The sequence below is a fragment of the Dermochelys coriacea genome, chromosome 21 (genome assembly GCF_009764565.3).
Source record: "Dermochelys coriacea isolate rDerCor1 chromosome 21, rDerCor1.pri.v4, whole genome shotgun sequence".
Classification (NCBI taxonomy): Eukaryota; Metazoa; Chordata; order Testudines; family Dermochelyidae; genus Dermochelys; species Dermochelys coriacea.
In genome coordinates this window covers 8012709-8035595 of record NC_050088.1, presented here as the reverse complement: position 1 = coordinate 8035595, position 22887 = coordinate 8012709, and the positions used below count along the sequence as shown (strand labels likewise).

The window sequence follows — 22887 nt, the reverse complement described above, 5'->3', positions numbered from 1 at the left end:
TAAAAGAGATGACCTCACCCACCTTGTCTCACTAATATCCTGGGACTAACACGGCTACAATAACACTGCATGTATCTACATTTGCAAGTTAATTTGATCTTGTTCTACAAGCCATGGAGAGAGAGAGAATCTGTCTGTTTGTGATATTATTTTGCTAAGCAAGCACTCTTTGCTACAGTTAGCTAGTATTTAAATCCTCCCTAAGCCTTAATATAATAATAACAATAATAATAATTAGCAATAATACTCTGCACTTCTCTAATGCCTTGCATCTAAACAGTATGCAGGCTAATTAATTAAAGCCAGGCAATCCTCATCTACCTTCCACAGTGAGGGAAAATCATTGCTAAATAAATTCTTAAGAAAGACCACAAAGGCAGGGAAATCCAGGCACCGAAACAAGACAAATGTGGATTTAAAGACAATCAGGACCAAGACCATGTGATATGAGAAGTGGACAAGGCAGGAGAAAAGATAAAAACCCAGGCAAATGGTGGAGGCAGAAAACAACCAAAAGCTTTAAAAAAAAAAAAATGAAAGAAAGGAACCAAGATGAAGGGAGCAACAAAGGATCAAAGAGAGGGGTACCCAGAGGCTGAACAAAGACATCGGAACAAAGAGCGAGCTGGCACAAAGGACCAAAGAAGGGAGAACAAAGAATGGAGAACAAAGCAACTAAAAAGAAAACAAAGACACAGGACAAGAAAAGCCCCTCTGTTAGGGCTGAGCTTTTGAAGGGGTCCCAGCACACGTGGGGCTGGGTGGGTGGATTAGATATAGGGGGATGCACTGATTTATGTTGCGTTACTGGGTGAAAGGTTCTGTGGTGTCCAATGCGGGTGAGGGGAAGGGTTTGTTATGGGATGCGTTGGGGCTGGGAGCAGAGAACCCAGGAGCATTTGATTTGCTTTTGAATCAATAGGCCCAAACCAGAGCCCATGTGAATTTAGGGGGAAAGGCAGATCTATGTGTAGTCTCTATGGCTCTGCTTTTCTCTGGGTGCCTTTAGCTGCCTTCTAGACTGCTCCTGACGCCAAGGTGGATGACTCTGTGATCAAATCCTTTGTCTGGCCCAAGCTGCTCACCAGATGTTTCCAACTATCCAAAGAGTAGGTTGGCTTGGATCTGACTTCAGAATTGCCCTCTTCTCTAGAGTAACCGTTTCCAGCCAGTTCTCTCTCCCCATCTCTTCCAAGAAGATCATACCACTCACAGATCCAAAATGGTGGTGTTTCAGCCACGCCTGCCTTCCACCCTGCCGAGTTCCTCATGCAAAGTTAATACACCCAACCCACCCGCCCCATTATGTTGAAAGGGGATCCCCAAGCCAGCTGGGGCTGAGAGTCCTGCCTATACAGCTCAACTAAGCCACGGCTGGAGAATGTATGTGTTGGGGCGTTACTGCCTGGGACGTATGAATGGCTCAGGTCTCCCTCTGGTCTGTTAGAATCTAGCGGAATCCACAGGATTTATGGACTTGCTGCAGGGACTGGCCTTGCCCTGCCACAGAACAACTGGGGCAAATTTCTGCAAGGATTTCTTTCCATTTCATCCCTCCCATGGGTTTTCTTTGGGGAATTCAAGGCCATCTAGTCAGATGAATTATTACCAGGTGAAAACCCATTCTTTCTCCTGGAGCTAAAGCACATTGTTATCTTTAACCTGGCTATAAGACAGTTTGGCCTCACCCATATGGGTCAGACCAAAACATTTATATCTTGTTTCAGCCAGAGCAGATTTTTGACAATACTTAACTCATTTCTTTGGGCTGTCCAGAGAGGGGCAAAATGCCGTCACAATAAAAAGTATAAAGGAGCAGGGAAAGACCTCTTAGATCATCAAATCTACCTCTTTGCCATGGGAGGCGCTAGTCCCCTGATAGGGGACAGATCAGATATTCAAGATCTCTGTGGATCTTGTTCTAACCTGGGTTAATAATTTCATCTCTGATTATTAAGACTAAGTCTACACTAGGAACTTCCGCAGGTATAATAACATTGGTTAAGAGTGTGATAAAAATGACATTTTTTAATACTGGCAAAACCCCTAGTGTAGATGCAGTTGTACCGAAAAACATTGCTTTTGCCAGCATAGGTTATTTTGCTTGGAGAATCGGTATGAGCTACACCGTCAAAAGCCCATCTGCGTCTACACTAGGAGGGTTTGCCAGGGTAGCTATACCAGCAGAACTCTTCTAGTTTAGACCTGTCCTAAGGTCTGGACATGCACATAACCTCTGTGAAATCCATGTGGTCACAGTGTCTGATCCATCCAGAGCAGCTTTCAGGATCAGGGTCCAACAGACAGAATTTCTAAAACTCGCCTTCATTTCTCCCCATTGATGCTGTTGGTTTGCTTTACCTTGGTTTGCATTCTTGGGAGAGTGAAGCTAGCCTACTCAGTTTCACTTTCTGAGGGCCTTTGGGGGTTAGCATGAATCTAAGGATACGGCCACTGTCTGGTTCTCCTGCACTTGCCTAGCGCTGATGTCTAGCGCTAACACTATGGGAATATTTACATTTTTTAAAAAATCTGTTGTAATTGGAAATTACAAACTAACCATGGAAACACTTCAGTTCGTAGTGGCCTAAATTTGTTCCCTATCAAGTCTAAATTTGGAACCAAATCTTCTTGACAGCATTAGTGTAACCCAGTGGTCAGTGTGTGCTATGTGTTCCACTCTGTACCTCTTCGTAGCAGATGTGAGTCTGTTACAGCTCCTAGCCTACTATACAGCTTGGCCCTTTAGCATAAGCTCTAGAGACTCATGCTTTTAGTTCTGGAGATCTTTCATTCACCTCCTCACCGTTCCCCGTGCCAGACTAGATGATTGCTGTCTCATTACCTTTAAGGAAAACTAGTAGCAACGAGCTATTCTGATGCCAATGGCACCAGGGCATATCTGAACCACTCCATGGAAGTAGGTGGCATTACGCTGGTGGCTGTGACCACAGAATCTGGTCCAGACACATTTAGGTTACTAATGGCCAAGGTTTTCCAAAGCGACTGGTGATTTTTAGATGCTTCTGTTCTGTGGGGTGCCCAAGCTGAGATGCCGCAAAAGGTATTTTCACAGGTCAGGACCTTGGCAGTTTCTGCAAACTGGGCTCCTTTAAAGTATCTCTAGTAGAGCCCCCAAAATGGGAGGCACCCCTAATTCCTAGTCACTTTTGAAAATCCTGCCTACAAAGCATAGGTGATCCTCTGAGCTGCGTGACTTTGTCAAGAATTTGACTTTCTATGGCAATCATTTGTATGTAATGCTAAGGAAGCCCTCCGTACCTCCAAGTGATGTATGGCTAAACAGTGTAGTGCTTGGCAGAAAAAGGATTATTATTTGATTAGTTCCTGCCAGTCTGACTCTGTCTGCTAACCACATGTCGGGTGGGGGAGGGATAGCTCAGTGGTTTGAGCATTGGCCTGCTAAACCCAGGCTTGTGAGTTAAATCCTTGAGGGGGGCCATTTAGGGATCTGGGGTAAAAATTGGGGATAGGTCCTGCTTTGAGCAGGGGGTTAGAGTAGATGACCTCCTGAGGGCCCTTCCAACCCTGATATCCTGTGATTCTGTGACTCACTGCAGCTACAGGTTACCACCACTGGCAGCAAGGCGCTCACAGGTGACTGGAAATGACTCTTAAATCCCATGTGTAAAATGTGTCAATGAGAGGGGAAGTACTTTGCAGTGGTACCTCGTTCAGGGTCGCTTCCCAGACCTCACCCATTTCATCGCCACCTGAGAGTTACATGGTGAGACTGAAGCCCACTGACATGCGGTATGGGGAATGAGATGCTCCCATCTGGACTGAATGTGTGAACTCACTTGATGCAGGGCCTTTGTAAATGGCCCTGGGCTGCCCACGTCACATGCTCAAACAGAGGGGACAGGCTGAGAGCGTGGAAGGGTTGGTCCCATGGCATGTGGCACTAAGGAATTTTTCGCTACCCCACGACAGCTGTAAAATTAGACTGCTTACATTTACCCCGAGGGCCATTTCTCAGCCTCCCAGGGCAGCCTGGAACTGAGACGGCCCAGAGGTGGCAGAAAGTCACTTTTCCGCCTTTTCCTCAAGCCACACTTTCGAAACGGAGTCTCCTAAAGGTGCGGCACAGAATCAGACTTGTTACACCTCAGGAAGATGCTTCCAAGGAGATGATGCTGGGGATCTCAGGTTGAGTTCTTGTCACGTAAAAGAACCCTTTACTCCCCCACCCAGCAGCAGATGTGTGTTACCGTTAACACGCACACAGAAAGTGCATATAAATCACTGTTCAAATGAAGGCAAAGATTAGATACAAACTAACATGAGCCAGAGAATTCTTCTTTATAGAATGCATCCGATGAAGTGGGCTGTAGCTCACTAAAGCTTATACTCAAATAAATTTGTTAGTCTCTAAGGTGCCACAAGTCCCCCTTTTCTTCTTTATAGAGGTTACCCTGCTTTTAACTTAGTAGTTGTCTTAGGACTCTGAACATGATGGGCCAAATGCATTCCTGGTGTAACTCTATTGCTTTCAGTTGGCTTGTACCAGGAATGAATGCGGGCTTGTGTGATCCTTCATACCATATGTGCTGCAAGATTTATATACAGTAGGATGACACTGAATTTACAGACACTACAGTAGCGTTGTTTTACTATATTTAATGTTACGTGTGTGTGTGTGTGTATACATTATACACACCATATATTGTAATCTATTATATGAATGTGTAAGTTTCCAAATGCATCACTAGAAATGTATTCACATGGCTTTGATACCGCTCTTCTATGAGACTCTCTAAACTCTTTACAGAGAGCCAGTAACTGAACATCATAATCTCTTCCCCCCAATGAGAAAGAAGTATCCTGTTTTATAGATGGAGAAACTGAGGCAGGGCTACGTTAACGGCATGCACTAATTTGGGGGTATTTGAGTATTTGAGGACTCAGTCTGAGACAACCAGGGCCTGATTTTCAGAGATGCTGAGCACCACTGAACCCAGTCAAAGTCAATGGGAGCTGGGATTGCTCAGCATCTCTGCAAATCAGACCAACAGTGTTTCCATTTGGACACCTAATAATTGAGATACCCAAAATGAGGGCCACTTTTGAACATTTTGTCTGTAGAGACCCGTCTAAGGTCACATATACAGTCAGTGGCCAAGCTGGGAAAAGAACCCAGGAGTCCTGAATCCCAGCCCTGAATTCTACCCAACAGAGCACACCCAATGCAAACCTAGATTTGGTGCTGATTATTAATACTACTAGGCTAACTCCTGAAGATATTGCTAGCTTTTTTTATCCATCACTGATTTGGGTAAAACTGCTGCTGAAGTCAGTTGGAGTTCTATAATAATAATAGCTAGCTCTTTTCTAAGGAGGTCAGTAGCATTATCCCCATTTTACAGGTGGGGAAACTGAGGCACAGAGAGGCGACGTGAGTTGTCCAGAAGGCAAGTCGCAGAGCTTCAAATTGAACCCAGGTCTCCAGATTCCTAGTCCACTGTCCTATCCATGCCACGCTGACTGCAGAATCTGGTCTATGTAGATTAGAACCCATTAAATTATAAAGTCCATAGGGGTCAGGACAGGAGAAGCAATGGAAGCGCTATCAGTTGCTCACTCCATCTCTTTGCACTCAGTTTTGTTTCCAGGATTATGCGTTGAAAAAAGGGTAGCTAAAGCAATAAACAAAATCTGTGTCAGCTGCTCCTGGTCAGGGAATTCTGATTCTGATTCTGCAGCTTCCCCACAGTGGGTGAGGAACTAAGCCCATGCCCACTTCCAAACAATGGTTCACTTCCTCACAGGAAGCAAGGTTTGAGTTCTTCTCGCCCTCTCGGACCAGTGACAAAAGGGCCAGGCCATTGTCTGAGCCATTCCCATGACTCAGTCAACTGTATCCTGAGATCTGGAGGCTGGAATATTGCAGCCGGCGCAAAGGGGAGATGCACTCATCAAGCTAGAAGGACGGTGCTAGACTCCCTTGTGAAGGCTTGGGAAAAGGAAAGGAACTGGCTGTCTCTTTCCATCCATATCCCCTGCTCTAGAGACATCAGGATCCTTGCCCCTGCTAAACCTCCCCATCCCTCCCGGTTGTGCCTGGTTCCTTCTGCTGAGTAAAACGGAAGACTGAAATGAACCGGACTCCATCTCAAAGCAGAGGGCCCAGTCCTACCTCCTTGCTCAGGCTAGACTCTGCTGATCCAAGAGTCAAAGACTAAGCAGAAGCTGGGTGACAGCTTCAGGCCGAGTGGTATTTGATTTAATGAAGGAAGAAAATGTTTGCTCCGATATGTCCTATCTTACTCATGCGGACAGGTCTGCTGATTTCTAAGTAAGCAGAGCAAGGTTTGTCCCTGGCTCGAGGGACTACTTTGAAACAGAAGGTGGAAAAACATTCCAACAGGAAGCAGTCCTTAGCAGGGGTGTCAGTTCCTTTGCATCCGGGGGGGGTAGTTGCTCCCCCCCAGATCTTGGTGTCCCCCCCAACTTTTCATAGGTCTGTATGCTCCACTTTTTGCCCCTACCCCCAACTTTGCAGGATATGATATAACCATATATAAAGTTCTTTATGCCCTCCCTCCTCTGGCCCCTGAATTTTTCTAATCATGACACCGCTGGTCCTTAGTTTCGCCCATGTATCCCAATCAGAGGGCATAAAAAAGACTGCAGTCTGCTATTGAGAATTGCTATTGAGCCAATAAGGAGAGCGGCTCTTGCACAGAGAGGCTGCAACTACCTTGTAACATCAAGGACAGGAGCAAAACCTTAACCCAAGGCACAGTGAGTTGCGTACATCAATTCCCACATGGTGAGTGCCTGATCCAAAGCCCATTGGAGTCTTTCCATTGACACAAAAGGGCTTTGGATGGGGCCCATGGTGTCCAGTGGCTTTTGCCAAACTCTGAGGAAGGTGGAGGAGAAATGAACAGCGCTAAGAGCAGGAATGTGCTGCAAAATACCTGAAAATGCCATTAGGAGGGAATTTAGGGCCGGATTCTGATCTCACTCATGTTGGCTCGCAGTGCCACTTACTGGCTTCAATGGAGTTACTCCTGATAGACCCTGTAGTATGGGCCCGGGGAGTCAGGTCCCTAGTGCAGAGCTGATCAACAGGGGCAGGCAGGGCAGACAGAGTCAGTGCTGCCTACACAGAACATCACCAAAAACACAAATCCTGCTTTCATCTGGAGCTCCCTGGACTGTTCCCTGTTCCTCGTTCTGAGGCCTTGGCTACACACACAGGTTGCATGGCTGTAACCATAGCCGGATAGTTAATACAATTAGGCTGCTGGTGAAAATATCCCTTGTGGGCACTGAGTCCCCATCCCTGTGCCTGTGTGGGGGGAGCCCGCACTCTTGGGGTAGGGGGAGGTAGCCCTGAGCCTGTCCCTTGCATACCCTGCAGCCGTGTCTTTTGTCCCTGCTGCTGAGTCCCGCTCCAGCCCATTGGTTCTTCAGAGGCGCCTGCCACAGCATCACTTGGTGCGTCCTCCCCCGACGAAGCCCCACCCTGCCCCCGCCCTGGTGCCGCCAGATGTGGGGCTTTACCTGCCCAGCCTGGCATGCGTGCGGGCATCAGGGTGGATGGCGGAGAGAGATTTGGAGGGGCTGATCCCTGTCCAGCTCTAGCCATGTGCCGCCTATGGGGTACAACTCTCTAGTGTGGATGTAGTTGTAGTGTATACCCGGCTAACTTATTCTTGTGCCGGAAGGGGAATAAACTATGTTGATATAAGGCACCTTTTTACCCATATAACTGCATCCATACTAGGGGTTCCACTCGTATAACGAGACTGGTGAGAAGAATCGCACCTCTCATTGGCATAGTTATACTGGCACACGATCTATGAACAGCCCAGCTCTGACTCACGCAGGGAACGAGTCCAATCCTTGATAGCTCGTCCTTCTGTAAAGTGAGTGGGAGACACCATCAGCTCAGAACGGTAGCATTTGACATTCCTCAGGCCTGAGCATCGCCACCTCTCCAGTTTTCCCAGGATCGGCTATCTTGGGAAATCTGTAAGGATGCTCAATACACGCTACCAGCTGTCTAGTCTGCTGGGCTCAGATCCTCCCAGATGTCCTGGTGTTTTGTATCTCAGAGGAGGCATCCCTCTTTCTCCACACTCAAAGCACAAGGGCAGTGGAGGGCCAAGCCGTAGCATCCTTCCCTCCACCAACCCTTAGCCACTTCTTCAGTAAATCCGAGGGAGAGGGATTGAAGGGAAAGTGAAAGTATAGGGAGCGGACTTTGACTCCTCCCTTGGCCCTAGTTGTTGCTATGGAGACTGGAACAAAGCCTTTCTCAGCCCTCTTTTTGGATTGTCAATGGCTATTGTTCCTCTCTGGCCCCTTGGTTAATTGTTGTCTGTCCAATTTGTTCTTTTTGACTCTGGGTGGGTGTTTGGCCCCCACCTTACCTGGCTTCCCCTTTCCCATCAAGGCAGGATCAAAGGAGTGATTGTTAAATGCTGGCAGGCTAAAGGCGATGGTGGAATTTGAAGGGCTGGCCCCCAAAAGGTCCAGGGGACTGTTAGAAACATAAGCCAGAGGAATATTGTAGGGGAGACACCCTTCAGAGAAAGGGTATTTCAGAACCAAACATTCCCAATGCCTTTACCTCTCGGGCCTCTTCTCCCAGCCTTGAACGCTTTTGCCTACAGCCAGCACTTATCTGGTGATCCCCACTAGCACTGGGGTGGCCCCACTGATGGGACGTGGTGATTAAAAACTACAGCAACGCCTGCTGGTGGAGCCTCACCAGTGGGACAAATACAGTCCCAGAGGAATGTGGTCAAAGTTACCTGCAAAGGATTTTGCAAAAGTTGCCTCTCTGCCCTTTTTTCTTCTTCATGATGGAACCAGAAGGCTTGAAATATGTCTGATTTTTATGTGTTACTTGTCAGCTCTGTGTTCTTGGGGAACCAGGGCACAGTATCCAGTAGCCTGTCTGACTCACGAAGGACACCCTCCATCCACCCACCCTCAGCCTCCGCTTGAACCGAAACCGATCAAAAGAAAGACTTACAAAAAGCAATGAAAAGGCCGCGGGAGGCACCTAAACCCCTCTGGACAAGGGTGACAGGATTAAGGAAACTCCCCTGGCCTCGTTTGCATCCAAGATGGGACAGGGAGGCATCTCCGTTAGCATACAGAATGGAGAACAGAGATTCCAAGGCAAGAACTGCACTGAACTCTGGGACAAGAAAAGCAGGGAAGCACTGCATGATGGGGAATCTCTGCTCCAAACATTAATAAACCCACGCCTGCACACATCCAGCTCAGTAGTTATCAGACCAATTCTAGTAATAAATCCTTTATTGGTATCCAAAATACTGAAGCTGCCTAATTGCATTGTGAGCTCCCTCGAAGGAACACCGCCTGTAGCCAGGAATGATCAGTTCCTATTGTCTAGCCTGAACAAAACAACTCTGGTATCCTCCCTTGAGCCATCAGTTTACACATAAACAAATCTAGTGTTCTCCCTTGAACCATTGTTGTTTTTCTACAAAAACCCCGACTCACACTCAAGTAAGTGTTCTGATGCCTGGATCCAAAATCTGGATCAGTTCCACTGGGACTTCATCTTCTCCTGACTGATCGTGCTGGGGGCTCTGCCTGTTTCCAGCACTCCGGACCCTCAGCTACTACCACTACCACCTGGGAACCCCTCCCGGTTCAAGCTTCACGGAGTGGTAAGAACCAATCTCTCTCTCTCTCTCTCTTTTCCCCTACTCTAGGTATCGCTTTCTAACCCTGACTTGTGATCAGGTATAGTTTTCTAAACCTGACTTTTGTAATTAAATTTAAGCTAGATTTAATATTTTAACTGTTTGGTTTGTTTGGCTTTCCTTGTATGGTTATTACCTGGTAATAAATAACTTTTATGGTTGAGCTGGTTTCTTCCCTCCCTCTCTCTCTCTTTTGTGTTTTTGGCTTCCCCATTTGCTCTGCAGCAACGCTCCTCTTACCTAAGCTAAAGATCCCTGCACCACCCAAAAATCCTGTGGGGTTTGCTCATCAAGTGGGTTACGACCAGAACAATTTTAACATGAAAGTGCGGATAGGGACGTGCTGAACCTTTGGCATAGGAGGGTGGCAGTTTGAAAGTGCGGCTCAACCCAGCCTATTCAGGCGGGCTCTATTCCGGTGCGGTGCCTGTGGCATATGGGGGTGGCAGCTTGGAAGTGCTGTTCGACCCAGCCTGCTGAGTCCAGGGACATATAAGGGGTCAGCTTGGGAGTGCTGATTGACCTGGTCCACTCAGACGTGCTCTGTTAATGTGTGTGAGTGAGTGTGTGTTCATCTGATTCTGGGGCTGGAGGAACCCAGCCCTGGGGAACCTAGGTCCTGTCAGATAGCTCCATTGGAGGAAACTTGCAGGAGGGGGAAATAGAGCACCGTATGAAAACACAAGTGACACAAGCAGTACATTGATGGAATTACAGAACTCCCCACCCCCCCAGAAGAGTAACCCTAAGAAATGAGCATACCCCAAAGCAACAGGCAAATCTGGTAACAGATATGCCTGTGTTTTTTAACTTTAGAAATGTTAGGACAGTCAAGTCTGCTCATCCATGGTTTGGCTAGAGGACTTGTTGGAGGTCTTGCGGGATGTTCTTTAATTGAAGGAATATACTGAATCATTAACAAAGACTTCTTTTATCCCAAAAGTTAATTAGGCATTGATGTGAGGTGTCGGAGAAACAAACAAAACCAAAGTTAGAAACACCCTGACTACAGTGGAGTTATTAGACTGTAAACTCTCCATGGCAAGAAATGTCTCTGTTTGTGCGGTGCCATGCACAATGGGATTTTGATTCTGAGTGAGGCCCTTGAGTGCTACCATGATAGAAGTTGTTATTATTAACAATATTAAAGGGGCTTCCCAGGGCCTGGTGGGAAGGTAGCACAGTTTGTTGTGGCTGGGATTTTCAAAAGAACCCACTGACATGGGATTTAGGTTTCAAACTGCCCTTGACTCATCCCAGCTTTTCAGATTAGCATGTCTAGTGCTGGGGAATGTTATTGGTTTGAAAGCAATACAAGGAAAATTCTGCATGTTCAATTCCCCCCCCCCCATTCTGAAAAGAATGAAAATGAAATTTTTTGCAATTTCTGATAATCAGAAGTCTGGGGGGAAAATAGGTTTGGGTCAATCAAAATGTTTTGTTTAGATAAAATGTTTCATTCCAATTTCAACATTTTCATATTATATATATAAACAAAAATTCTCAGGGAAAAGTTCTGCTCTGAAAAGGTCAAAACAGAATATTTTTGACATTAACAAATTTTCTTTTCTTGATTTGCTCCCCTTCCCTCTCCACCATGAAATTTCATCAGCAACGACATGTTTCCGCACTTTGCATCCTTGTGGAAGCCGTGTTCGTTCCGCAGCGTGTTTTGTTTTGCACGAATTGGCATTTCCAGCACAAAAACGTTCAGTTGGAAAATTTCCAACCAGCTCTATTTGATAGCTCTGGAGATGGCAATTGAGCTAGAAAACAAGCAGCAGTAGTGTAGGCTTCCCCCACAGACAGGCCTCACCCCTGACCTAGAGGGACCACCTCTGAGAGTCAGAGGGCAGTTCAGTCTGACCAATTTAATCCTTGGCGCCTTCGCTGAGCCTGAAAACAGTAAGAGCCACTTGTGGTGATGTGTCCTGTGATGTGGATACCTGTGTGCTGCAAATGAGGCCCGTTTTGAACTGGCCACCCCACCGTCTTACAACAGTAACACAAGAGTGTTTTACTGGGTGCTGCTCTTTAGCCTGTTTTATCGACTCGGTGAGCAGAGTGGTCTCGGCTGGCCTTGAAATGTATCTGTGCATGCTTTACCTCTGGCTAGGAGACAGAGTTGGAGATTCTATGTTTTGGTATCTCGCTCTAAATATACACTGCCTTTTAGCAGCAAGGCAATCTGATGAAGTGAGCTGTAGCTCACGAAAGCTTATGCTCAAATAAATTTGTTAGTCTCTAAGGTGCCGCAAGTCCTCCTTTTCTTTTTGTGAATACAGACTAACACGGCTGCTACTCTGAAACCAGAGTGTTACTCTGGTTGCTAATAGACTGGACAAAGGAACTAATTAGTCACTGGGGCTCTCACATGACAGACTCAGAAAGATGGGCTGTTTCTATAACTTTAAGTAGACCAGGCATGTTTCAAGGAAGTTGAGCTCTGCTTTTGGGACTCCCCAGCTACCGGAATTATAATCTCCTGGGGAAAGTGCTCCAGATTCGAAATAGCTTTTCAATCCATCTCTGGGAATGAAAACACCCTCCGTGATGCTGGTGCAGAGGGAAGGCAGATGTGATCGCTGCTTTTGCAAGTCAGCAGGATGACATATTTGTTGTCACAAGAAATTTAAAAATTGGGCATTAGGACATGGGCCTGTCAACACACGCATGCGGGAGTGTGGCCTGAACAGCAGCCCCCCAGCAACGATGTGAACTAGAGATTCCCTCTGTGGCCTTCCCCAGTGCATGAACCGGGCAAGACTTGGCTAAATCCTAAATTTTCAATCTCTGATTGTCCCAAATTCTAATAGTAGCTTTTGGGTGCCCAAGCAATAAAATAACACCTAGTGTCTTTCAGCCATCTCAGACTGAGTAGCACTGCTGGGTAACATCACCCCCATTTTACAGATGGGAAAACTGAGGCACGGAGAGGGGGACCAGGACTTGTTCCAGATCATACAGCTGTCTGTTGAGAGGTTTTTACACCATGCCAACCCTCATGGGGCCTGAAAGCCTTTCCAGCAAGCCAGTGGCAGAATGGGGAATAGCACCCAGGGGCTTGATGCAGAAATTATTGGTTGAGATTTTCTGACCTGTGTTGTGCAGTCAGAGTAGATGATCATATTTCATAACAGTCCCTTCTGGCCTTAAAAGCTAGGGATCTATGAACCTAGGTGTGCTGGTTTCCTAGCCAGCCTATGATCTGCAGGTGCAAGCTGGTGTGCAGGTTGGAGGGCCTCTTAAAGGCTCTTCCCCATCTGATTCTACCATGAAATCAAGATGGGAGGAGTGGATGGGGTCAGCAGCCACACATGTCACCTCTGGCCCAGGCCAGCTCCTGAAGCTTTACTCCATCCCAGCGTGACCCTGGAGTGCTTTGAGATGGTCCTTGCGACAGAGGTGGGATGTACCTATCAACTGATGAACTCGGTGTGGTACTGCACAAGTCTAAACAGAGCGGCTTACTGCACTGGGTCCTAGACAGCTGCCCGACCTGGGAAAGGGACATGACACCTTGAAGGACGATCACGGAGAAGCCATCAAGACTAATCTGGGCAAGCATGCCTCGGGGAGCACGTTTCATGGCCAGAGCCCGGGCTTCTGCTCTGTGCAGGCGCTGGCCATGGCCACATAGAAGCAGATATAGGAGAGAGAAGCCAGGAGGGACTCTGCCCAGCCTGAAAGGCTGGCAACCCCCAGACAGGGTGAGCTCAGACTAGGGGAGGGGACACGTCAGGACTTTGAAAACAACAAAGACCTGCAAGTCTGGAGAGCTTTAAAAGTCTAGGGAGTGGGGTGAAGCCTGTGTTGTGTTCCTTGCTGGCCGGCCACAGTGTCTCTTCAGGGGTTACACTGGAAGCCCAGCAGGACCACAGCCTAGGTGGGGCTCCGGGGAGCATGTGCAAGTGACCGGGAGACTGGGGGCAGGGGCCGGTTGTGGGGTCTGGGGAGACAGCACAAGGGAGGACCCCGGACAAGAGGCCAGAGCCAGGGAGCGCGCCCCGGAGACCCAGAGCTAGCAGCAGCCACTAGACGCTGCCCAGCCCCAGTGGGCTAAAGCACGGGGAGGGGGGGGACCCCCGCAACGGGCTCCCCTTGTGGCAGGGGAGGGAGGGGCGCTTTGGCCGCTGGGTGAAGTGGCTGGGAGTGGGGCCGGGGAAGGAGGAAGCCGGCAGGGGAGGCAGAGGGCAGCCTGGCCCGGGACTGCGCCCATTGCAAGCCCAGCCCAGCCCAGCCCCGGCGCGGGGGAGGGGGGAGCCCTCGGCAGCTGGTGGCCGGCCGGGCTGAGCCTCCCCCTCGCCCGCCGCGCTGGGGCAACTCCCCTCGCAGAGGAGGGGGCCGGCGCTGCACGGAGCCCGCCGCCGCCGCGACCCGCCCCGGCCCCCGCCCCGCCGGCCCCGCAGGGGGGCAGCCGAGAGAGGCGCCCGGCGCGGCGCAGCCCGAGGACGCAGCCCTGCAGAGTCGTAAGTGCCGCCCGCGTGCCGGGGGGGGGAACCTCGGGGACCCCCGGCCCCCGCTTCTGACCCCGGCCCCGTGCACTGCCCCCCTTATCCCCCCCATCGAGCCCCGCTTCTGACCCTGGCCCCGTGCACTGCCCCCCTTATCCCCCATCGAGCCCCGCTTCTGACCCCTGCCCCCCTCCTCTCATCCCCCCAGCCCCGCTTCTGATCCCGGCCCCGTGCACTGCCCCCCTTATCCCCCCATCGAGCCCCGCTTCTGACCCCTGCCCCCTTCTCTCATCCCCCCCATCGAGCCCCGCTTCTGACCCCTGCCCCCTCCTCGCATCCCCCCAGCCCCGCTTCTGATCCCGGCCCCGTGCACTGCCCCCCTTATCCCCCCCATCGAGCCCCGCTTCTGACCCCTGCCCCCTTCTCTCATCCCCCCCATCGAGCCCCGCTTCTGACCCTGGCCCCGTGCACTGCCCCCCTTATCCCCCCATCGAGCCCCGCTTCTGACCCCTGCCCCCCTCCTCTCATCCCCCCAGCCCCGCTTCTGATCCCGGCCCCGTGCACTGCCCCCCTTATCCCCCCCATCGAGCCCCGCTTCTGACCCCTGCCCCCCTCCTCTCATCCCCCCCAGCCCCGCTTCTGACCCCTGCCCCTCTCCTCTCATCCCCCCCAGCCCCGCTTCTGATCCCGGCCCCGTGCACTGCCCCCCTTATCCCCCCCCTTATCGAGCTCCGCTTCTGATCCCTGCCCCACTTCCCCCCCCGGCCGCATGCACTGCCCCCCTTATCCCCCCCTCATCCCCCCCTCACCGAGCCCCGTTTCTGACCCCTGCCCCCCTCCTCTCATCCCCCCCAGCCCCGCTTCTGATCCCTGCTCCACTTCCCTTTCCCGGTCCTGTGCACTGCCCCCTTCACCCCGCTTCTGACCCCTGCCCCCCTCCTCTCATCCCCCCCAGCCCCGCTTCTGATCCCGGCCCCACTTCCCCCCCCCCCCGGCCCCGTGCACTGCCCTCCTTATCCCTCCCTCTTATCCAGCCCCGTTTCTGACCCCTGCCCCCCCTCCTCTCATCCCCCCCGCCCCGTGCACTGGCCCTCTAATCCCCCCTTATCCCCCCCCTCTCATCGAGCCCCGCTTCTGACCCCTGCCCCCCTCCTCTCATCCCCCCAGCCCCACTTCTGATCCCGGCCCCATTCCCCCCCCGGCCCCATGCACTGCCCCCCTAATCCTCCCTCTGCCCCCCTCCTCTCATCCAGCTCCACTTCTGACCCCTGTCCCCCTCCTCCCATTCCCCCCCCGGCCCCATGCACTGCCCCCCTAATCCTCCCTCTGCCCCCCTCCTCTCATCCAGCTCCACTTCTGACCCCTGCCCCCCTCCTCTCATCCCCCCCAGCCCCCTGCACTGCCCCCCTTATTTCCCCCCTCTCATCAAGCCCCGCTTCTGACCCCTGCCCCCCTCCTCTCATCCCCCCCAGCCCTGCTCTCCCCCCTGGCCCCATGCACTGCCTTCCTTATCTCCCCCTCTCATCCAGCCCCGCTTCTGACCCTGGCCCCGCCCCATGCACTACCCCCCAATCCCTCCCCTGCCCCCCTCCTCTCACCCCCCAGCCCCGCTTCTGACCCCTGCTCCCTTCAGATCCCCCCCGCCCTGTGCACTGCCCCCTTCGCCCCACTTCTCTCCCCCATTACATTCTCTCTCAATCCCGCCCCGGCCCCATGCAATGCCCCCCTTCTTCCCCCTCCTCTCTCATCTTCAGCCCTGCTTCTGATCCCTGCTCTCTTCAAATCCCCCCTGGCCCTGTGCACTGCCCCCTTCACCGCGCCCTTCACCCCACTTCTCTCCCCTTTTACTGTCTCTCTAACCCCCCCAGCCCTGCTTCTGACCTCTGCTCCCTTTAAATCCCTAGCCAGCCCTGTGCACTGCTCCCTTCACCCCCCTCGATTCCCCCTTTACCTTCTCTCTCAGATACCCACACACCCCCATGGCCCCCGTCCACTTTGGGATCCCCCCGCTGAGCCCTGCCAGCCCGTGTAACTTGCAGGGAGTTGGGCAGCTCTCAGGTTCAATGCACTGAGCTCCCATGCTTTGCGGGCACAAATAGGGAGGGATTTTGTGGTTCTGACCCCCGCCCCTTTGCTTGTGGGGCTTTTATTTCCTTGTGCAAATCTTAACTTGATTCCTCCCCTCTTCCCAAACCTGCCAAGTCTCCCCTGCCTTTATGGGGGAGGGGGAGATCCACTTGTTTTGAATTAAACCTAAAACAGTTTAACAACAAATCAAAACAAAAAAAGAAGTTTCTCCCTCCGGAAAGTCCACTGGTTGCAAACTCGACTTTCTGTAGTGTCTCCCAGCGTACTTGGATCTTTAAGACACAAATAGATCCTAGGCTGGGGACTACATCAGAGCACTTGTAATAATCCTGGCAAGGAAGGCGTTAACCCCTGTTTTCTCACTCTGCGCTCCCCCCTTTTCATAAAACCAGACTGTCAGGTTTTCTGTTGCTTCTCACATTTTTCTGTTTAGCCTGGCCTGGCCTTTCCTGTTCCGTAACTGGACATTATAAGGGCCTTGATTATTGCCAGGCGTCACTGGATTTAGTAGGTTACTGACTTAATGGTACAGGTCAGGTGTAAGGGATTTTGTGGGATGGGGTGAGAGCCCAGGGGAAGGGTTTGTGTTGGACTCTACAATTGGGAAAAGAAGCAGATACTTTCTCCCTCTCTCCCCTCATGGCTTATTTATGACATTTCTCACTGAGCAGGGGCACTGTCTCGCCAGCCAGTCTGTGGGGCTCCGCAGTACAATGATTTCATAGTAAAATGGGCAATAGATTGGGTGATACTCTCCATAGACACAGGCACCAGCAGAGGTCACCACGCATGTTGTAAAATAAACAGGAAGACACATATTGGCTAAGATGGTAAGGTGCAAGATGAGCTGGTAGCTGGAATCTCCCCCTTAGATGGAGTGATTTATTTTTTGCAATTATTTTAAAATTTTAAATGCCGCTTATTTCTTCCCTCCACCCTTCCACAAAGAAATGTCATGGTACATTTATGCAGCTTTTATTTACTAACATGCTGCATCTTCGGGGACTGCATGTACCAGAATCCCAGTCATTGCTCCTATAGAAAGTGTAGCAGAGAGAGAGAGTCATACACAACTTGTAAATATCCCACCTGGTCCTTTAACTTGTTGTTTGTTGCTAGCTTTTTCATGTGTTTTTTCTTCCCAGTGATCACATCAACTCAAACGATTCCACAAAGGAAATATTTATACTGTGTGTTTAGAAGCAAGGAAGAGTGTTATGAAATCCATGCAACAAAACTTGATTGCTGTGTGATGCGCTCAGATGTTTGGCTTTGTAAATAGTTTGTTTTGTTTTTTTAATAACAAAATTACAATAATAGGGGTACCAACAGAAAGGATCTTTAGTGCAATAAATGCTGAGCTGTGTCACTTTTTCTGGTACCTAAACAACAACAAACCCAGCAATTTTAATATTATGATCTTCCTTTAGTGTGAATTGTCATTAAGCCAGCATTTATGACCAGCTTGAAAGTGAGTTTCAGTACTTTAAAGGCTCAAATTCTTTCCAAACCAGAAGACCCTGTGTATTGGGCAGGGACTGCAGATGAAATCCTGACCCTACTGAAATCAGTGGGACCAGGATTCCCCCCATACACATCTGCCGCCTTTGTCCTTATTCCAGTCTCTATATAACATGCCTATCACAACTGTTGGTGCTATACAAATAATACATAAATAGTGTCAGAGGTGAATTGCAATAGTGCACTGGGGTGAATTTCACGAACTTTTGGTTAGGTAGTGGTTAGGTAGCAAATTAAAAGAGACAGTTACGGCCACCAATTTTGGAGGTTAAGTATACCAATTTTCACCTTGGATAGTGTATTTCACCCATACAGCACCCTCAAAGTGCTTTAGAGTTAAATAATTCAATAAAAAAGTTAAAATAATAGCGGTAGGAGAGAGAAATGAAGAGATGTATGGCTCAGGGAGAGGTGAGTGATAGGTTTTCATGTGAAATGTGCAAACAATTAGAAAGCTGGCTTATTTCCACCTCAGGCTAATAGCTTCCAATATTTTATGCTAATCAGGGATGCCACCTAGGAAAAACTTGCTGACAATAGTCACTTATTGTTTGTCTCAGCTACATCTTCTAAGATACTTTAAGTACAGAAAATGTGATTCTGGATTATAGATTTTAAGGCCAATTATATCATCTAGTCTGGCCTCTGTATAACACAGGCCTGAGAATTTCATCCAGTTAACCATGTATTGTGCCCAGCTGCTTGTGTTTGTGATTCATGCAAATTCATTTTAGTTCATTTTAACTTTTACACACTCCATCCTTTTCACCATTAACTTTTTTTTTAAAACATCAAAGCCTGTGAACCCATATTCCACTTCAAAAATACAGGTGAAGTCTGGAAAATGTAAGGGTAAGCAGGAGAGAGATGTTTCTAAGTGATCTTGCCCCTTTACAGAGATTTTTTTTTTTACTGACCTTCCGTTTTCAGTGTAGGTTTGTTTAATCTCTGTACTGACAGTACATCTACCGCTGGTTGAGAATCCAGAATCACTTTCTGTCATAAAAGAACTTCCCACTCCAGATCTGCCTTGGGAATCTGTTCTGTCCTTCTCAATGTTAGCTGGATACTCTTTTTGTAGATGGGTGGCAGTAGGGTTGAGGTGACCATGAAATTTCCTCCCTGTGAAATCAATTTCCTGAGGAGGAGGTGGCTTTTTGGGCTGTTTTACTGAGTTTGTCCTGGCAATTTTAAAATCTCCCTCTCTGAAACAAATATCCTAACACAGTCTCTTAGCTTTATCCAGCCAAGTGTCTTTGTCTGCGATGCTTTCTCCTTCTATGCGTGCCAAACCAAAGCACCCAAACAACCTCCTACAGAAAGCATTCTTGACCAGCAAAAATAGCTTGACTTTAAATCACTCTAACTGACTGTCTATTATAAATGGATTTACATGTGCAGCTCTGACCAGTCTGGCATTTGGTAGCTAGTTAAACTGGAGCTGGCTTTTAAAATTGTTCCTCACTTGAGAGGTTTAATTTGGTTCCTGGGGTACTCGAAAGGGCACTGCTGTGAGTGCAAAGTGCGTGGCGACGTAAGCACAGTAAATCTATTCTTTCAATGGGTTTATTTTTACATTTGCTATTTGTTCAAGAGGCCCCCAGAGCGCCTGTCTGAACTTGCCGTTTTCACACTCTGTCTGTGTGCTTCCTGGAATCAAGACGTGTTAGGCCGAGCAACAGTCACTAATATTAAAAACAGCTTGTGGGGAGAGCGGTGACTGTGGGAAAACAGCTTGTGGGGAGAGGGGTGACTCAGGGAATTGGGAATGAGCCTCAGGGATTTTTACCTCAAGGTCACAGGTTCAAGTCCAATCTGCTGACCATCTCATGGCTGTGAACTGAGATTGTGGGTCTCAGTTTAGTTCCCTGCAGAGGTGTCACCATCACAATTGGCTCCTTGGAGTTGGTACACAGCAGAGGCCAAGGGCCTAATGTGCCATGGTGACTGGACTCCTCTCAGTCCTACATCCCCGTACCGTGTTTGAGGCCCCATAGTGTGGCAGCATGAGCCCCAAATGAGCTGGTCTTTGATTGGGGGTGTGGAGCCCTTCCTGCTAGATCACTGCTGTTTGTAGAACGGTACAGTGTAGACATGTATATTGAGAGTCAGTCTGTAGTACCGAAGGGCTGGAGGGCCAGCGATCTGCTACACGGAACATAGACCGCTGACTCGAATATCCTGCGCTTGCCAGCGCAAAGCGGATTGAGACCTGCTTGGGCAGATTGCTGTGAGAGCACCTTCCTGTTGGCTCTAGGTCTTCAGGTTGTTTTGGGGTTTGTGTGTATGGGTAACAGTGGATATTGAAATAGCTGCTATTACGCTGGAGACCGCATTTAACAAAAGGGTGCTGCTAGGAGCATGCACGCATTGCTTGTAGAACTCTAGTCTAGGTTTATATCTTCCACCTCTGGGTCCATAAATGCTCAAATACATTGTTTTGGCAGGGGAGGTGTACTTGCTGCTGCATTTTCTACAAAGAATGTATTTAAAAAAACATTCAGAGGATGAGCTGTATGATTGCTAACCCATTCCTCCATACACCACTATAGAAATCAGTGTATGAAAAGGTGGCATTATTCTTTTGTCGAGTGTGGACAGTATGCTGAATGCAGTGCAGAACATACAGGAGAGACATAAATTATTACCACCCTAGCAATGCAGTAAATTGTCACAGTGCAATAAGTTATAGCACCATTCGCCCTTGGCCCTTCCCTTTGGGAAATATCCCCTGTGAGCTAAATAGGCTCTTTGCTGCACACTGTAATGCTGCCTCTGACTTCATTGAGAGCCGTGTACAAGTATTTCAGGCTAAATTTTGCCCCACATTCTAATGCGCTTCTAATCATTGGATCCCCCTCAGGCTTGGCTGAGAATCTCTGGGGTTTGGATGCTGCTGTCATTTTAAACAGGAGGGAAGTTGGCAGAGCCAGAGGCAGCCACTTTTGGAAAATTTTCTGTTATTTGGAAGCCCTTCCTCCCACTCTGCACTGAATCCACCTGCTCTAAGGCCATATGTCCGATCCTGGAACGGGTCCAGTCCTACACAATGGCCTTTGGTCTGAATGAGTTCCACCAGCTCAGTGATAAAGATGGGATAAAAATGGGCCAGGATTTGGCAGACAGAATGCGGCTGCTGCATTTTGCTCTGGCTCATGACAAAAGTGTCCCAGCCATTTGGGTGGGTCAGTTTTTAAAAAAAAAAAAAAGAGCAGGAAACGTTGTTTAATCTTGTGACTGTTGAAGTCAAAGGGACTTAAGCGTGCTGAGAGTTAAGCATGTGCTTAAACTGTGCTCAGGCAGAGCCTGAAGCCCTCCCAACGTTGAAACTAATATCCCAGCCTTTGCCCAATGCTTTTGCAGTGGTCTTAAGTAAACATTGTTTTCAAGTTGAAAGCCACTTCTGTTCTTTATATGAACATGGGGTACCTGCATTCTTTTTCGCTCCCTTTCAGTTCCTGCCACGATTTGCAGCCATATAGTGGAAGAATGCACATTGGGAGACGTATCTGAAATTCTGCTTTTCCGTAATGTAATGCTCCATTGCCATCTATGCTGGCTTTAAGCATGTGGCCATTACAAAAGATGCAGTCTAGTGCCTTTGGAATCCAGGGCACCTCCTCCTTCCCTTCCCCCCGGTCTCTTATCATAGAAGTGAGCGAGGTAAAATGGCTTATAATTAAAGCAGCCTTGAAAATTTGATGTGAGAATTTACTAGTCCAGGCACAAAATCTACTGGCCTGGCCTTTCATGATGATTTAGTAGTGGTGGAAAAAACCCTAATAATACTTTACTTGCCGGAAAAGGAAAAAGCAGCTGAGTTGAATTTTGCACGAGTGATTTAAAGGAATGGTGAATAGTGCAGATTCTGAAAGTGATTTCTGGGGGCTCTGATTCACTTGGCCCTTGCCCAGGTGAAAATGCTGAGTGATTCCATGGGGTTAATGGTAAAAGTGAGAGGAGATTTGGGTCCTGTGGGGTTTTCTGTTTGTTTTTTAAAAGGTTTGCCAAACCCTTGTGTTAATAGAAATGTTTCAAGAAATTAACAAAATAGCTCCCTCACTTTTGTTGTTGCTGTCGCATGTTTGGGTTGCTGCCCTTCCCTGAGGTTTGCTACCCAAATGGTTGCAGCCCTGTGTTAACATGCAAAAGACGGAAATCGAAACTGACTAGTAACAAGCATCAGTCTAGTTCAGTGGTTCTCAAACTTTTGTACTGGTGACCCCTTTCACACAGCAAGCCTCTGCGTGCGACCCCCTTTATAAGTTAAAACCACATTTTTTTTTTATATTTAATACTATTATAAATGCTGGAGGTGAAACGGGGTTTTGGGATGGAGGCTGACCCCTCACGACCTGCCCCTTCTGTAATAACCTTGTGACCCCCGAAGGGGGTTACAACCTCCAGTTCGAGAACCCCTGGTCTAGTTAGTTTGGAGGATGTGGTGGTTAAAATGCCAGTGGCCAGTCTACCCTAGCCCTCTCCCTCTGATGGAGCTATTGTGGGGAGGGAATTTCATGGCACAAAATCTAGTGTAGACAAGACTTTGCAAACCACCTTATTAACAGTGTTAGCGCCATCGTGATCACATCTATTATTAACATTTATGTTGTGGTAGTGCCTAGAGGCCAATGAGCATGAGACTCCTTGTGCTACATGCTGTAAAGACAGAGAGTTAATAGCAGTCCTGGCCTCAGTGAGCTTAAGCCTAGGCTTCCAGATGAGCAGACGTCGGCCCTTTGCTTCTTGCTCCCCGCTTGTTCCAGATATCGGGGAGGTGAATGGATTTGCAGACTAGGGGGGAGGGATAGCTCAGTGGTTTGAGCATTAGCTTGCTAAACCCAGGGTTGTGAGTTCAATCCCTGAGGGGGCCATTTGGGGCAAAAATTGGGGATTGGTCCTGCTTTGAGCAGGGGGTTGGACTAGATGATCTCCTGAGGTCCCTTCCAACCCTGATATTCTAGGATATTCTAGGATTCTAAGTACAAATTTAGTATTAAACAGCCAAAAAAAAAAAAAAAAAGCCAAACCCAACCAAAGCACGCTTGGCTTGTAAACAGTGCCCTGGGATTGGCCAATTGACTGATCCTGGCTCGGGGTTGGGAGTT

General features: G+C 48.9%; 1 protein-coding gene across 8 annotated transcripts in view; it reads left to right on the top strand.

The window, feature by feature from the left end:
• Positions 1 to 22887, top strand: part of SOX13 (SRY-box transcription factor 13) — a 93225-nt gene that overhangs the window by 16592 nt on the left and 53746 nt on the right. For 2 of the 8 annotated variants that reach the window (XM_043500510.1, XM_038380239.2), the window contains exon 1: positions 14066 to 14185. The exons of the other annotated variants lie outside the window; for them this stretch is intronic. The gene's annotated coding sequence lies outside the window, so the exon portion shown is untranslated. Of the gene's footprint in view, positions 1 to 14065; positions 14186 to 22887 lie in introns of those variants that run through there. 8 annotated transcript variants of the gene reach the window in all.